At 42.6% G+C, this 16,555-nt stretch overlaps 1 protein-coding gene and 1 long non-coding RNA gene across 7 annotated transcripts in view; one reads left to right on the top strand and one right to left on the bottom strand.

The window, feature by feature from the left end:
• ATP6V0A4 (ATPase H+ transporting V0 subunit a4) overlaps positions 1 to 16,555 on the top strand; it is a 72,805-nt gene that overhangs the window by 395 nt on the left and 55,855 nt on the right. For 2 of the 6 annotated variants that reach the window (XM_059933261.1, XM_059933263.1), the window contains exon 2: positions 11,581 to 11,658. The exons of 3 other annotated variants lie outside the window; for them this stretch is intronic. The gene's annotated coding sequence lies outside the window, so the exon portion shown is untranslated. Of the gene's footprint in view, positions 1 to 359; positions 385 to 11,580; positions 11,659 to 16,555 lie in introns of those variants that run through there. One more of the 6 variants, XM_059933262.1, reaches the window with a different exon arrangement.
• LOC132371764 (uncharacterized) lies at positions 1,096 to 12,031 on the bottom strand. The gene is made up of 2 exons (XR_009504962.1): positions 11,770 to 12,031; positions 1,096 to 1,431 (listed from the first exon to the last, which is right to left on the bottom strand). It is a non-coding gene; the product is annotated as an uncharacterized LOC132371764 (long non-coding RNA).

Here is a 16,555-nt window from a genome sequence, read left to right on the forward strand (position 1 = left end):
GCTGAGAAAAAAGGGGACAGGGGAGGAGATCTGTGTCGTGCTGGTTCCTTGAAGATGAGTTTACTGCCTCTTCCACCTTCAGGCATAGTGCTGGATTCCCCAGTCGTCCTGCCCAGTACTTACCAAGCACCTACTGTGTGCATCACCCTCTGCTCAAGTCTGGAAATACCTGCCCTCCAAGTGCTTTATTACCAACACACATCATTAAAGCACAGAGCAGTGTTTCAGGAGTGAAGGACAAAGCACTTTGCTTCTCAGCAGTAAGAGCCCTCACCTCCTGATGGCTGCTTCATGAGGAAGATGGCATTTGGGTTGGGCCTTGAAGGACGGATAGGGTTTTGACAGGCAAAGAGGAGAAAAGGGCATCGTATGAAGAAGGGACAGGTGAGCAAAGGCCCGGAGGTAAGAGGTGCTCAGAAATCCACTGTGACCAGGAAGCTGAGCATCCGATGTGCCAGGCTGGGGGTGGAGGGTTTGAAACAGTCAGGAGGCCAAAGGGAGGCTTTGTGAAGATTTTGAATTGAGTAGTAACTTGACTGAAGCTCTGCCTTCAGTCTAAGACATTTGTTGAATGCCAACCACGTATTCGAAAGGCACCATCCCAGGCATTCGGACTCAAAGATGATTAAGATGTGACCCCTCCTCTTGATTCCTACTCAGTACAGCAGTGAGACCAGGCAGTGAAGAAAGAACTGGGAGGCAATATGGTAGGACTCAGTATGGGTATCTTCCCCGGTGATGGGGATATAAAAGAGGGAGGGGGAAGTCTGCCCGAGAGCAGTGGAGGGGAGATTCACAGAGGAGGTGACCTTTGGGCTGGGTATTGAAGTTTGCATATGCAGGTGGGAGGTGATGGGCCTTCTGAGTACAAGGAATAGCAGGAGAATAGCAGCATGTGTGCATGCTGGCCGGCTACCACGTGTGGATACGTATATTATGTTCCTAAATAAGCTTGGGTCTGGCTAAGAGAGTGAGGGATGAAGTATAGCTCATTCAAAGCTCAGTGGAAGTGTTGCAGGAAGGGGGACCCCTTCCAGGGCCCGAGAGTGGGCTCTTGTCTAACACTCAGAAATGAATTGTCCGAGGAGACACACGTGTTGACAAAGCAAGAGACTTTATTGGGAAGGGGTGCCTGGGGGGAAAGCAGGAGGGTAAGGGAACCCAGGAGAACTGCTCTGCCACGTGACTCACAGTCTCAGCTTTGATGGTAAGGGGGTTAGCTTCCGGGTTGTTTCTGGCCAATCATCTTGCTTTGCCCGTAGTTGGTCTGACTCAGGGTCCTTCCTGGTGGCGTGCATCTCTCAGCCAAGACGGATTCCAGCGTGAGGGCTTCTGGGAGGGTGGCAGGACATATTTTCTCCTCCCTCCTCCTTTTGGCCCCTCCTGAATTCTTCTGGGTTAGTTTCAGGGATGGTTTCGGTCCTCGGTTCCCTAACAGAAGGACGTATAAGCCATGTGTAAGCCCAGAATAAGGATGTCTCATTGTTATACATCAGCCTGGAGGGGGCACTTTTTTCTAATCCGCCCAAACGTACTAATTAATGGTGACCCTATACACTTGGATTTGGGGATCGGGGGCAGAAGAGCTTTAAGAAGGCTGATCTTCAGGCAGTGTACAAAGGTCCAGTTTAGGCCTACCACTTGGTCGAATATTCAACGATTACCAAATAGCTGGTGTATCCAGGCCCTTGGTATGGGGGAGGGGGTTTGACATGGGTAAGGCCACAAAGCCCCTGTCCTCGAGGAGCTCAGGGTCCAGTGAGGAAGATGGACAAATAAGTAATGACAACGCAGTGAAATAAGTGTGGTGAGGAGGGGTGGGGACTAGCGGGTCCTGAGAACATTTCACAGTGGAAGTGGCATCTCGACCTGAAACTTGAGAGATGTGTAGTTCGCCAGGCACGGGAGAAGGGACCAGTGTGTGCCTGGTCTCTGAGGCATGACCGTGTGCCCCTTGCTTGGGGAGGAATTACTGTCCTCGGGGCATGGGCTGGGTCATGGTGTGTCTGGTTAGACTAAGAACAGATTGTAAATGGACCTGCATGCCAGACTAAGGAAACCGGACTCTCATCTTATGATTGGGGCACCCTATAAGGAAATTGTAGCTGTGGCCACCTTTGTATTTCAGAAAAATTGAGGAGATAATCTCAGAGAGTTTATCGAAGAAGCTGTTGCAGAAATCCCAGACAGACATCAAAAGAGCCCTGAAATAAGCAGCTGGACTGAGGATAGAGGAGAGGGGGACAGAATCAAGAGGTATTTAGCAGGCCGAATCAACAGAAAGGAATCCAGGAAAAAAGCATCCAGGATGGAGGCAAGGTTTCCAGCTGGGGTGAGTGGGTGGCCATGAGGCCAGTCTGGGCGAGAATCACAGCCTTGCGTTTTATTGGCTGAGGGGCCCTGGGCAGGTTACTTTATACATCCAAGCCTCAGGTTCCTCATCTGAAGAATAATAGGAGGCGCTCCTATCTCAGGAGTTGTTGTGATAACTTAATGAAGTAATCTATGTGAATTGCATTGCCCAGTGCCGGCTGATGGTAAGTACTCAGCCAGTGGTAAACATCATTATAATAGAAGGGTCATCGTAAGTAGAAAGTATGGGAGAAAGGCAGTTTTAAGGAAAAATAATGCTATTTATGCATTTATTTATTTATATCCTGCCTTGGTCCAAAAAGGGTTTAAGGAAGCTTACATACATTTATTAAGCTAGGTAAAATAGAATAAACAAGAAGAAATGAGGCAAAGAGAAAGTTAGGATAGGAAATAAAAGATGGATCCATGAGTGAGGTTAGAGCACAAAAATGACATGCATGTTTTCTAAGCTTTCTGGTAGCCAGTGCGAAGAGGGTCACATGATCACATACATGATTCATGAGCTCACAAGACGGAAACAACAGGGGAAGTACACTGCTATTCATTTATTCATTATTGAAGTATAGTTGATTTTCAGTGTTTCAGGTGTACAGCAAAGTGATTCAGTTACACGCATATATATATGTACAGCAAAGTGATTCAGTTACACACATATATACATATATATATATATATATATACTTTTTCAGATTCTTTTCCATTACAGGTTATTACAAGATATTGAATATAGTTCCTTGTGATATAGTAGGTCCTTGTTGTTTATCTATTTTATATACAGTAGTGTGTATCTGTTAAAAGCACAACTGCTCTTAATACCAAAACCAGAGAAATATTCTTGATACCATTTCCCCTTGGGTGCCCACAGAGATGACATTACTTAATAGGATGAACACTTTTTTCGATTTTTTCTCCTATCTTTTTTTAAAAAATTAATTAATTTATTCATTTTTGGCTGCATTGGGTCTTTGTTGCTGGGCACGGGCTTTCTCGATTTGTGGCGAGCAGGGGCTACTCTTTGTTGCAGTGTGCGGGCTTGTCATTGCCATGTCTTGTTGTGGAGCATGGGCTCTAGGCACACGGGCTTCAGTAGTTGTGGCATGCGGGCTCAGTAGTTGTGGCTCATGGGCTCTAGAGCACCAGCTCAGTAGTTGTGGCGCACGGGCTTAGTTGCTCCGCGGCATGTGGGATCTTCCCAGACCAGGGATTGAACCCGTGTCCCCTGCATTGGCAGGTGGATTCTTAACCACTGCACCACCAGGGAAGTCCCTCTCCTATCTTTTGATCTCTGTTTTCGACATTCTCCTCACAGTACACCCCTCAGTGAGCTTCACAGATTAGGGCTGATTTATCCAAAGGGCAGCGGAGATAACAGCAGTGTGTGTGGTCCACGGGATTTTCAAGGGCCCCCAAAATGTTTGAGACCTGAAAAGTGTTCTCAGGTCCAAAATATGAACAACGACAGCAACAAAACCTGTGCAATCCAAAAAATTTATTTCGGGACTTCCCTGGCAGTCCAGTGGTTAGGACTCGACGCTTCCACTGCAGGGGGCATGGGTTCGATCCCTGGTCAGGAACAAAGATAACATAAGCTGTGGCATAGCCAAAAAAAAAGAAAAAAAAAAGGAAAAAACTTTATTTCAAAAGCAAAGTTATACAATTCATTTCAAACATTTAAACAGAAACGATTTAATGTAGGATGTTGGGTGTATTTTCATATGTTTGATGTGAGCAGAGCATGTCCCTCCAAAATTGTGAGGGCCTGGGACATAGATTTGAAACAGCCCTGTGTGGGATTGTTGTGATGGGGGTTTAAAGAATATGCACCTGTCTAAACTGACAGCATCCTATCAAGTCATACAATGGAAAGTAATTCTGGGAAGCAGTGGATGTAAAGGGGACGGGAAATGATCTGTCCTCTCTCTCTCTCTTCTTTTTTTAAACACATTGTTAGTTGATTGGGGGCTGTTTTAGATTAGGTGTTTGCAAGTCAGTTTAAAAGACAAATATTCTCTTATTGACAGATGAATGGATTTTATTATTCTAAAATAGGATGGACTCGACTGGTCTCTGAGCACTCATTAATTCCCAAAGGAAGGGCCGCGTGGCAACTGTTTTACAGGTGTCACCATTATTAGCTGTCTTTCATTTTAACACGTCTATAACTAGTAACTCCATGCAGGTGGTTACCTCAGCTGGTAAGTCTTTCATTTTACATCAGGTTTCCTTTGGAAAGTATACCAGGAAGTTGCATTGCTCAAAGCTAGACATTCTGCAGGAACTTTCTCAAGTTTTTTTTTTTTTTTTTTTTTTAATGGTTGAGACAGGTGTTTGGTTACACGTACTTTAAAGTCCAAGTTAAAATGTCTGTGACCAGGCTCCATGTTGAGGTTGGGGTGGCCTAGAGCATGGGGTTCCAGCGCCCTCACTGCCTCCAATTTTATCTGTTTTCCCTGATATAATTTCATGTGAAAAAGAGAAGGAGAGGGGCAGAGGGTTTCCCTGTGCTAAATGATTGAAAACCAGCATTCTGTGGCCTGAAATGGCCTTTGCCTTCCGGAAGGATATTTTATGTTGAGGGAACTTCCTCTGTGATTCTTTTTATTTATTTTTTAAAATTTATTTTATTAAAGTATAGTTAATTTCTGTCATACAGCAAAGTGATTCAGATATATATATATACACAATCTTTTTCATATTCTTTTCCATTATGGTGTATCACAGGATATTGAATAGAGTTCCCTGTGCTATACAGTAGGACCTTGTTTATCCATCCTGTATATAATAGTTTGCATCTGCTAATCCCATACTCCCAATCAATCCCTCCCTAACCCCCCTTGTGATTCTGATCGCCTCCTCTAACCGCCTCTCCATCTCTGGGAAGAGACCACTGGCTTTGAACTTGGGGCTTTCATTTCCGGTTCATCCACTCTGAGAATCATGTCCCTGACCACGCCTGTGCCTGCTATTCCCTAATTTCTGAGCAGAGATGGGGTCTGCGGCTCTTCCTGCGTGCAACTTTTTCAGGATACATTTTCACAAAATAATGTCAGTCTCTAGTTGCTCATGCGACTGAAACATCTAGACCTTCCCCTGAGCAGCACTTAGTTTGTGGAGGAGCTTAACCTCACCCACTGCCACTCAGTTATAGGTGTAGGATTTGGAGAGAATGAGGAGTACCCTTGTAAGAAAAATGGAGAACTACGTAGCGTCCAATTTGAGATCATACCACAGAGCTGATAAAAGGAACAAAGTGACCAAGACCTGGAGCCCACCATTTGGAACCATTTCTGAGCGGTTCCAGGGTGACTCAGCTTGCCCTTAATCCACAGTTGCACTAGAGGGCAGTGATATGGTGGCCAGGACAGAGGTGGGTTTAATAAAAAAGAATGGAACTTCCGCTTGGCTAAGGCCGTATTCCGCCTCCGCCCTGGATCTCATTATTTCACATCTTCTCAGAGTATATTTCTGAATTTTCAAACATATGGAGGTTTTCTAGTTATCTTTTTGTTATTGATTTCTAGCTTAATTGCATCGTGATCTACAAACACACTTGAATGACTTTTTAAAAAAATTTATTTATTTATGGCTGTGTTGGGTCTTCGTTTCTGTGCGACGGCTTTCTCTAGTTGTGGCAAGCGGGGGCCACTCTTCATCGTGGTGCGCGGGCCTCTCACTATCGCGGCCTCTCTTGTTGCGGAGCACAGGCTCCAGACACGCAGGCTCAGTAATTGTGGCTCACGGGCCCAGTTGCTCCGCGGCATGTGGAATCTTCCCAGACCAGGGCTCGAACCCGTGTCCCCTGCATTGGTAGGCAGATTCTCAACCACTGCGCTGCCAGGGAAGCCCCACTTGAATGACTTTTATTTTGTGTATTCTTTAAGAACCATCATATGGTCAAATTTTATAAATGGTTGATGGTGCTTGTAAAGACCGCGTAGTTGTGGGGTTCAGTATTCTGTGTAGGTCTATTAGAGTACTAATTGTGTGGTTCATATCTTCTATATTTTTCCTGTTTTTTTGTTTGTTTGTTTGTTTAATTCTATTGACTACTGAGACAGATGATTGTGGATTTCTGTCTTTTCCTTGTAGTCTTGTCTATGTTTGCATGAAATATTTGAGGTTGTAATTAGGCTTCATACAAACACAGAATTATGACACCTTCCCAGTGAATTGAACCTCCTTTAAAAAATAATTTTGTAACATCCCTTTTCATCTCTAGTAATGCTTTTTGCCATAAAGTTTACTTTGTCTGCTATTACTATAGCTATCCCACTTTTCTTTTGCTTAGTTTTTTTTTTTAATTGGGATATAGTTGTTTTACAATGTTGTGTTAGTTTCTACTGTACAGCAAAGTGAAGTAGACTTCCCTGGGTTATATAGTGGGTTCTCATTAGTTATCTGTTTTATACATATTAGTGTGTATGTGTCAATCCCAGTCTCCCAATTCATCCCACCCTCCGCTTTTGCTTAGTTTTGCATGCTATATCTTTTTCCATCATTTCTTTCAACTTTCCTAAATTTTTATTATGTTTTTAGATATGTACCTTATAAAAACATAGTGTAGGATTTTTAAAAACCGTTTCTAACCATCTTTGTCTTTAATTTGGCCACTGGATCTATTCCCATGGACTGTATTTACTGATTCGTTTTGGTTTTAATCTACCATCTTACCAAGTGCTGTCTAGTTTTCCCATCTCTTATGTTCCTTTTTTTCTTTTTCTTACTAAGTTTGGATTAAGTTTTTTATTATTCAGTTTTTTAGAGGTTACAGCACGCATTCTGATCTTATCAGAGTCACTATTAATTGATACTTTTACCTTCTTCATAGATAATGCAAAGACTTTGGAGCTTTACTTATCAACTCCTGATTTTTATACCATTATGGTCATGTATTTTTAGCTCTATACATACACTTTAACTCTAAGTCATTACTACTATTTTATAAAATAAATTAAATTTATCCCCATATTAGCCAGTTTATTGCTCTTGACTCCTTTCTGCATGTCTGTTCTTCTATCTGCGATCATTTGCCTTCTCCTTGAAGAACAACTTTTAGTATTCCCTCAATGTAGTGGTTAATGCTCTCAGTGTTTGTTTATCTGGATATGTTTTTATTCTTGAAGATATCCTTGAAAGATATTTTCATTGTGCATAGAATTCTAGGTTGACAGATATTTTCTTTCAGTGCTTTGAATATATCATTCTATTTCTTTTGACTTTTATTGTTTTTGTTGAGAGCTGTCCATCTAATTGGTGCGTCCTTGTAGGTAATTTGTCTCCTTTTTCTTTGATTGTTTCTAGGCATTTTGCTCTGTCTTTGGTTTTCAGCAGTTTTATTCTGATGCGCTCAGGTATTGATTTCCTTTTATTTGTCTTGCTTGAGGTTTGTAGGCAATTGAATATGGAGTTTGATGTCTTTCATCAGTTTTGAAAAGCTCTCAGTCATCAAATACTACTTCTGTCCCGTTCTTTTCTCTCCTTCCAGGACTCCAATTACACATAAGTTAGGCTTTCCCATAGACTCTTCTAATTCTCTACCCTCTTTTCTATTCTCCATCCTATTGTTTTCATGTGCTTTATTCTAGATATTTTCTTCTGCCCTATCTTTTATTAAATCTCTTGTCATCTGTGTCTAATCCACTTTTATAACTACCCATTGGGTTCTTAATTTCAATTATTTTAGTTTTAGTTCTTAAATTTTCATTTTGTACTTTAAAAAATAGCTTTCTGTTATTCAGTCATGTTTTTCATCTTCATGAACAGAGTGAACATAATTTAAAAAAAAACCTTTGTGTGACAACTTCAATATTTGCCCACCCCCATTGGTCTGTTTCTATTGTCTATTATTTCTGTTGGTTTCCATTCATGTTGTTGTGCTTCCCTATGTGTCTGGTTATTTTTTATTGTGTGAAAAAATTGTAATTACATACAATTGTTTGTAGAAATAACTTGTGACCTAGGATGACCTAGGATGAGACATGATTTTTTTTGTTGGTTGCTTTAATCAGGTGCTTGAGGCAATAACAATGTGCCATCATGTCAGTCCAGGCTCAGTAATTGAGATGATTTATAGCTAAGTTGTAGACTTTGTTAGGGTCAGCTTATTTTGGTCACCTTTCCTTCTATAGAGCAGCTCTTTGGAATTTTTTTTTTTTTTTAATAAATTTTATTTTTATTTATTTATTTATTTTTGGCTGTGTTGGGGCTTTGTTTCTGTGTGCAGGCTTTCTCTAGTTGTGGCGAGCGGGGGCCACTCTTCATCGTGGTGCGCAGGCCTTTCACTGTCACGGTCTCTCTTGTTGCAGAGCACAGGCTCCAGACGCGCAAGCTCAGCAGTTGTGGCTCACGGGCCCAGCTGCTCCGCGGCATGTGGGATCCTCCCAGACCAGGGCTCGAACCCGTGTCCCCCTGCATTGGCAGGCAGACTCTCAACCACTGCGCCACCAGGGAAGCCCTCTTTGGAATATTTTTCCCCAAGGAAATAGTCAGAGATGAGCACACACATGCACAAAATGTATATCCAAGGTTCTCCATCTCAACATTGCAATATTTGTAAAAATAAAAGCTTAGAAGCAACTTATAATGGAATAAAATGTTAAACAATGTTTAAAATTAATATTATGTTTGGAATAACGTTTATTATTTGGGAAAACACTTGCTATATAATACAAAGCAGAAAAAGCAGGATATAAAACTGTATATTCAGTATCACTGCAGTTTTGTAAGCACACACATATATAAAGAAAAAAGTTTGGAAAGCGTCTTACCAAGATGTTAGCAGTGGCCATATCTAAAATTACACTTTGATGATTTTTATTTTCTTTTTTATACTTTTTTATGTCTTTCAAATCCTCTACAAGGAATGTGTATTACTCTTATAGTCAGGAAATAAAATCAAGTTAGTACATTTTTTAAAAGAGTAGTTCACAGGAAAGCAATGTAGTCACAGTGGAGCAGATAGACTACAGTTTACAATGTCTGACTGCTTGGGGAAAATTTCAATGTCAGGAAATCTTCTCCATTAAAAAAAAATCTTAATGAAGTTTCAAGTTGCATATGGTACAGAGAACTGCTTATTGACAGCCTCTGCTCTTGAGGTGCCCAAGGTGTATAACAGAAAGTGCAGACAAACCCAAGAATGTCAGGACAAGAAGAAGACTAGAAATAAGACACGGGAAAAACAACAACAACGACAACATGGAATCTCAATGTTGACAAGGCACCTAGAGACCGCCTGGCCCAATCCTTAACCCGTAAGAATTCTCTCCTACAAACAACGTAGTAGGTTAGAGTTTGGTATTGCTGCATTTGACTTCTCAAGGTTGTTACTTGGACTTTGCTAAAATGCCTTAAGTGACAGGTTTATTACTAACTTTTAAGGCAGCCATGTCCACTGTGGGATAGCTCCAGCTGTGGGAATGTTAGTGAGTTACTAGCATGAAGCAGGGAAGGGCATTTTAAGGTGAAGTTAATCAGCAATGGAGGGGAGATCCTGTTCAGCTCCGGGCCTCTGTGATTGGCAATTTCTGGCTCCCTTCAGTTCCCAGTCTGACCATTTGTGCAAAATGTTTCTGTTGGTACAACAGTGTTTGTGGTCAGATTCATCTTTTGTTTAATAAACAGAGATGTGTGTTCCCAAAAAGTAAGCTAAGGTTTTTGGGAAATAAGCTGCATGTTTGCAATAAACACTCGGCCAATTTTTCTTCTCCAGTTTTGTCCACATGAAACTAAAAAGGACCAGGTAGCCAAGTGAGAGATTGTTGGTCCTCTCTTCCCAACATCTAACTTCTCTCCTCCTTGGGCTTCCAGTCTCTTCTATGACTTTCCTTCACTCTCTCTCTCATTTTCTCATCTCTCCTGTCCAGGCTGCCCAGAGCCCCTTGGGATCAGCAAAACCAACCCTGAGTCAGGAGTCCTGGATTCCAGTTTTCATGTAGTCACTTCCCGTGAGACCCTGGGGGAGTCACATCACCTTGCCGATGATGTTACCCGAGAAAGATGGTGGGCGTCTCTCTGGGAGGGGGATACAGGGGGGAAAATCTAGGGGAATGCTGCCTTCAATCCTGTGTGGGAAGACCTTTGTCTGGGGTCCTCCGGACTCCCCAGAGGGGATAAATTATCCCCAGAAGGGGTTTTGCTCCATATGGTGCCTACACAAAGGGATGTTAACTCCCGTGAGAAACAAACTGGGAAGCTACAGGGTTGAAGCGAAAGCCCTGTGTCCGGAGCCCTGGGTTCTGCATCCAGCTTGGTCACTGATTAGCTGTGTGACCTTAGGCAAATTCCTTCACCTCCTTGGGCTTGTTTCCTTACCTCTGAAGTAAAGGGACTGGATTAGACCTCTAAGTTTTCTTACAGTGGCACGATTCTATGACTCTCTGCTCAGTATTGTATATTAAATGGAGAAAGAAGAGAAATGAGCTAGTAAAGTCTTTTTTTTTTTTTTAAGAAAGTAGAGGTAGAATAATGCTGAAAAGAAACTCCCTAATAGAATTTAGAGTAAATATTATTACAGAAAAGGTGAATAACTGGGGAAATGCTCCCCAGTGAAAAACTTGGAGAGGTGATGGGTAAAGTTGGCCAGTGACAAACTTAGAGACATTCTGTTCTCTTCATGATGAAATTTTATTTCCCTAAATCTCACTCCCAGTCAGCCTGTGACTTGAAGTGAAGACAGGAATGAAAGGGATGTAAAGTAGTTCTGCTCTGGAGAGAAAGGAAACAGAGACAAGACCAAGGCATGTTGAGGTGGAGAAAAGGGAGCTGGAGGGCGCCATGATGGAGGGTCTTTTCCTCGGGAACAAGGTGCCCATGTGCTGAGGCAGGGAGGTGGGATGGGATGGAGGGTGGAGGAGAAAGAGGCTGTCCCTGGGAGGGCTCTTTCTCTCCGGGCGTGATCTAGAGGATGGAAAGCTGTAGAATAACAGTGAGGGCCAAATGGACATTGGATGGCACCAACGCACCCTGAGACCCATCACTGGAGAAGGTCCGAGGCTAGGAGGGAGTGGGGACGCTCACAGCAGGGGATGGTCCTGGCTCCAGCATACATAATATCACCCTCAGTGTGCTGACAGCATAGACTCGTGAACTCATGAATGTTACTGTCAACAAACTGCACCTAATCGTGTGTGTGTGTGTGTGTTTGTGAAGCTGAATGTCATTCTCTGTCTTTTGAGCAACCTCACATCATTCTCTTTCTGTCTCCAGCACTTTCTCTGTTAGAGCCTGTTGTGAAGGCTCGTGGATGGTGAGCTCAGTGCCTGGCCTGTGGTGGACAAGTGCTAGGTAAGTGGATGGGAAAATCAGTTCTTTGAATGAAGGTGATCTGGCTGGGATTCAGTTTAGAAAAATTAGAAACTGTTTTAGAAAAATCAGGTTGTTAGTGTTGCAGCTTACCTTTTTTGGAATTGCTGACGTAAATTTCTTGCAAGGATTTTGGCTTGCTTTCCACTTACCCCTTTTCATTTTTTAAATTATGTGACGATCTCCTGTAAATTGATCTTGTACAGCTGAACATGTGGTTGTTCCCAGTATCATCCTAATCCCAGGTCCAGGGCTATGAGAACAAAGGAGGCCCTTTGTTGAAAGGAATGTCCACTTTGAAGTGGTGTAAGTCGAGTGCTTCCCTCTTCAGCTCCTCAAGAGCCATTTTATAGACAGTCCTCAGGGCACGAAAGTGTCTTGCCAGAAACCTGCAGGGACAAGTGTATAGTGGCCGCAGCTGGCACTGTGCCCCAGACTTGTCTAGAGAATGGGGACTGTGGTATTAAACACTCGGTATCAAAAACAATGTTCATTTGGATAATATAGGGGATTGATTCTGCTCTAAGAACGTAGTTTCTCTCAAGACCTAATGCCAAATTTAAGTGTTATTGGGGATGCTGAGAGTATATTAAAAATATATAGTATTTAATGATTAATAGGAGAATGACTTGCATTTTCTAAAAAAGACAGTGACACAAATAACTAAAGAAATGCGAGTGTCCTACGTGGCTTTGGTAAATCTTTTAGCCTCACAGGCCTCCGCTCCAGTGAGTGGATTGGAGTAAATCTCAGTCTCTTTTCTACCAGTCACTGCAAAACCCTTTTAGGGCCGGAACTGGGCTTGGTTCTTCTCTCACTCTTTCTCTCCTTCCTTCACTGTGGAGATTTACAGTATGGCTAGAGAATTCAGGAAGTTTACTTTGGTTTTAGACTAACTGGGCTGTGGTTGCTAACACCTTCTCTTTCAACCTCCCGTGAGTCAGCAGTGCTATGAAAAGTTGCCTGTAAAATATTGAGCTCAATCAGGAAACTTCCAGAGAAATTTAAGCGATATCCTTGCATGGTTCAAGGTGATTGTCTCAAATGTGCTTAGTGGGTGAGGAAAAGTAGAAGCTGCTATTTTCTAGAGTGCAACTAGAGCTCACAGAGTTCTCTTGGATTGTCAACTGTCTCTGCCCTTAAAAAAATAAATGAAACCTCCCACGATGCTTTATTTCTCATCAGCTACTGCCCTGGTCCCTCTTTCCCTTTCAATAGCCTGATATTTTGAAAGAATTGTTGTTATCTATCTTCTCTTCACCAGCCGCTGACTTCCAAAGTCCACAGTCTACTTTGAATTCTGCACCTTTCATTCCACTGAAGTAAGTCCATTGGGGTCATCAGTAACCTCCAGATGCTTCTCAGCCCTCCTCTGGCATGACCGATCCATGGTTCTTGAGACACTTTCTTCTCTAGAATTCTCCTTCTTCGGATTATCCTTCTCCCTCTCTGTTTCTTGTCCATCTACTCTGTCCTGTCTTGAAACCTTGAGTTCTCCCATGCTCAGGCCTGACTTTATTGCTTCCGCCTTCTTATGGGCTGAGTTGTGTACACCCCCAAATTCATATGTTGCAGTCGTAACTCCAGTCCCTCCGAATGTGACCTTATTTGGAAATAGGGTCTTTGCAGAGGTAATTCGTTAAGATGAGGTCACACTCATACTCAAGTAGGCTGGGCCCCTACTCCAGGATGTGTGGTGTCCATGTAAAAAGGGGAGATTTGGACACAGACACATGCATGTGAAGATGAAGACAGAGATCAGTGATGCTTCTACAAGCCAAGGAACCCTAAAGATTGTCAGCAAATCACCAGAAGCTAGAGGAGAGGCATGGACCAGATTATCTCTCACAGCCATTAGAAGGGCTGATTCAACCTTGCTGACACCTTGGACTCTAGCTTCCAGAACTCCGAAATGATAAATTCTGTTGTTTAAACTACGCAATTTGTGGTACTTTGTTCAGGCAGCCCTAGCAAGCTAATATACCCCTCTGTTCTCTCCCCAGGCCAGTTCCAATGTTTTGGTCTAGGTGGCCCTTTATACCCTTAAAAATTCTTGAGAACCCCAGAGAGCTGTGGCTTATGTGGATTCGATCCACTGACATTTATCACACTAGAAATTAAAACTGAGAAATTCTAAAAATACTTAGATATTAGCTCATCGAAAATAATATGAAACCTGTTGTATGTTGATACAATATATAGGTTGATGAAAATAACGCTATTTTCCAAAACAACAATTTAGTGAGAAGAGTGACAATTGTTTTATTTTGCAAATCTCTTTAATGTCTGACAATAGAAGACAGCTTTTGTCTTTTGTATCTATTTTTGCATTCAATCTGTTGCTATTTGTTATTTTTGTTTGAGTATATAAAGGAAGTCTGGCCTCACATAGATATGTAGTTTCAAAAGGGGGGAAAATGTTTTACCAGCTTTTTCAGATAGTTGTGGATATTTTTCTTTAATACTACACCAAAACTTAACAAGTAGTAATTTTTATTTTTATTTTTATTTTCTTTTTAAAAAATATTTATTTATTGGGCTTCCCTGATGGCACAGTGGTTAAGAATCTGCCTGCCAATGCAGGGGACACGGGTTCAAGCCCTGGGCCGGGAAGATCCCACATGCCATGGAGCAACTAAGCCCGTGCACCACAACTACTGAGCCTGCGCTCCAGAGCCCACGAGCCACAACTACTGAGCCCACATGCCACAACTACTGAAGCCCGAGCACGTAGAGCCCATGCTCCTCAACAAGAGAAGCCACCGCAATGAGAAGCCTGCGCACTGCAATGAAGAGCATCCCCCGCTCACCACAACTAGAGAAAGCCCACACGCAGCAATGAAGACCCAATGCAGCCAAAAATAAATAAATAAATAAATAGATTTTTAAAAAATTTATTTATCTATTTATTTATTTGGTTGTGCTGGGTCTTAGTTGTGGCTTGCTGGCCCCTTAGTTGCAGCACATGGGCTCCTTGGTTGCAGCAGGTGGGCTCCTTTAGTTGCAGCTCGAGGGCTCCTTAGTTGTGGCTCATGGGCTCCTTAGTTGCGGCATGTGGGTTCCTTAGTTGTGGCATGCGAACTCTTAGTTGTGGTATGCATGTGGATCTAGTTCCCTGACCAGGGATCGAACTCAGGCCCCCTGCATTGGGAGCATGGAGTCTTAACCACTACACCACCAAGGAAGTCCCTTAAATTAGCTTTAATACTGAATATTTCCCCAGGTCATATGAACCTGAAATTCATTTGGTTTAGTTTCTATTATATTTCTGAGAGTTTCTATAAGCACTTATTTGTTTAAGCCAATTAAATAGAGCTCTTTTACAAATTAATTTTGGCCATACCATCTGGATATAGACAGACACAACCAGAGATCTCATAGTTTTCGTTTTAAAACTTTAGTCATCGGTGGACTTCCCTGGTGGCGCAATGGTTAAGAATCCACCTGCCAATGCAGGGGACATGGGTTTGATCCCTGGTCCAGGAAGATCCCACATGCTGTGTAGCAACTAAGCCCATGTGCCACAATTACGGAGCCTGCGCTCTAGAGCCCGCGAGCCACAACTACTGAGCCTGTGTGCCACAACTACTGAAGCCTGTGCGCCTAGGGCTGGTGCTCCGCAACAAGAGAAGCCACTGCAATGAGAAGCCCATGCACTGCAACGAAGAGTAGCCCCCGCTCGCTGCAACTAGAGAAAGCCCACGTGCAGCAACGAAGACCCAATGCAGCCAAAAAAAACAAAAAAACAAAAAACAAAAAAAACTTTAGTCATTGGGGACTTCTCTGGTGGTGCAGTGATTTAGAACCCTCCTGCCAATGCAGGGGACATGGGTTCGAGCCCTGGTCCAGGAAGATCCCTCATGCTGCAGAGCAACAAAGCCCCTGCACCACAACTACTGAGCCTGTGCTCTAGAGCCCACAAACCACAACTACTGAGCCCATGAGCCACAACTACTGAAGACCACGTGCCTAGAGCCTGTGCTCCATAACAAGAGAAGCCACCGCAATGAGAAGCCCGCGCACCGCAATGAAGAGTACCCCGCTTGCTGCAACTAGAGAAAGCCTGTGCACAGCAACAAAGACCCAACGCAGCCAAAAACAAACAAATAAATAAATAAATTAAAAAAAAATAAAACTTTAGTCATGAATTGGTGCACTACAAAACTCACTAGTTTATAAATAACAGTTGAAATAAATTAGATAATTAGATTACTTGCTCAGATGGCTAAAGTCTTTTATAGTTTATGGAGAAGACTTTTAAGATCTGTCTTTGCCTTTGACAAGCAATTTTAAGGGGACTCTTTGGGCAAGAGGGTCCTTTTAGAAGTCTGTGTTTAAAACGGTCTCTCTCCCTCTTTTTTTCTTTTTAGTTTTGGGTTCTACTGATTGAGCTAAGGTTGCAGTCTCAGGTGATGTGGCTGTGTTTACATTTCATTGAAATGATAAGATTTATAACTTTATTGGACAGAGAAAGGAAATGTATCTATTATTATAAATCTTAGGATGCTGATTATTTAAAAAAATTTTCAAGTACAGGACTTTTTTTTTTCTGATATCCTGATCTTTTATAATATCTCTAATCAATTTGAGAGGAATAGGTGAGGCCTTGGGGCTGGTGAAGGTAGGTGGATAGTAGTAGTTTGTAGTAGTTGTAGAGATTTGCAAAACAAAAACAGTTGCTTCTATTAGCCCTTGAATATTGGCTTGCAGCTGATTTATTTTCTGATTACTTGTAGGGAGGCCTGGGGAATTGCTGAGGCGCTAGGGCAGGTCTTTTCTCTTGTCCAGAGGGCTTAGTTTTAAAAGGGCCTGCCAGGAGAGGGGGGGTTAAGGAGGAGGAGGAGGAAGGGGGTCCGGTGGAGAAGGAGAAGGGAGGGGG

This window comes from Balaenoptera ricei, chromosome 9 (genome assembly GCF_028023285.1).
Source record: "Balaenoptera ricei isolate mBalRic1 chromosome 9, mBalRic1.hap2, whole genome shotgun sequence".
In the NCBI taxonomy this organism is placed as follows: domain Eukaryota; kingdom Metazoa; phylum Chordata; class Mammalia; order Artiodactyla; family Balaenopteridae; genus Balaenoptera; species Balaenoptera ricei.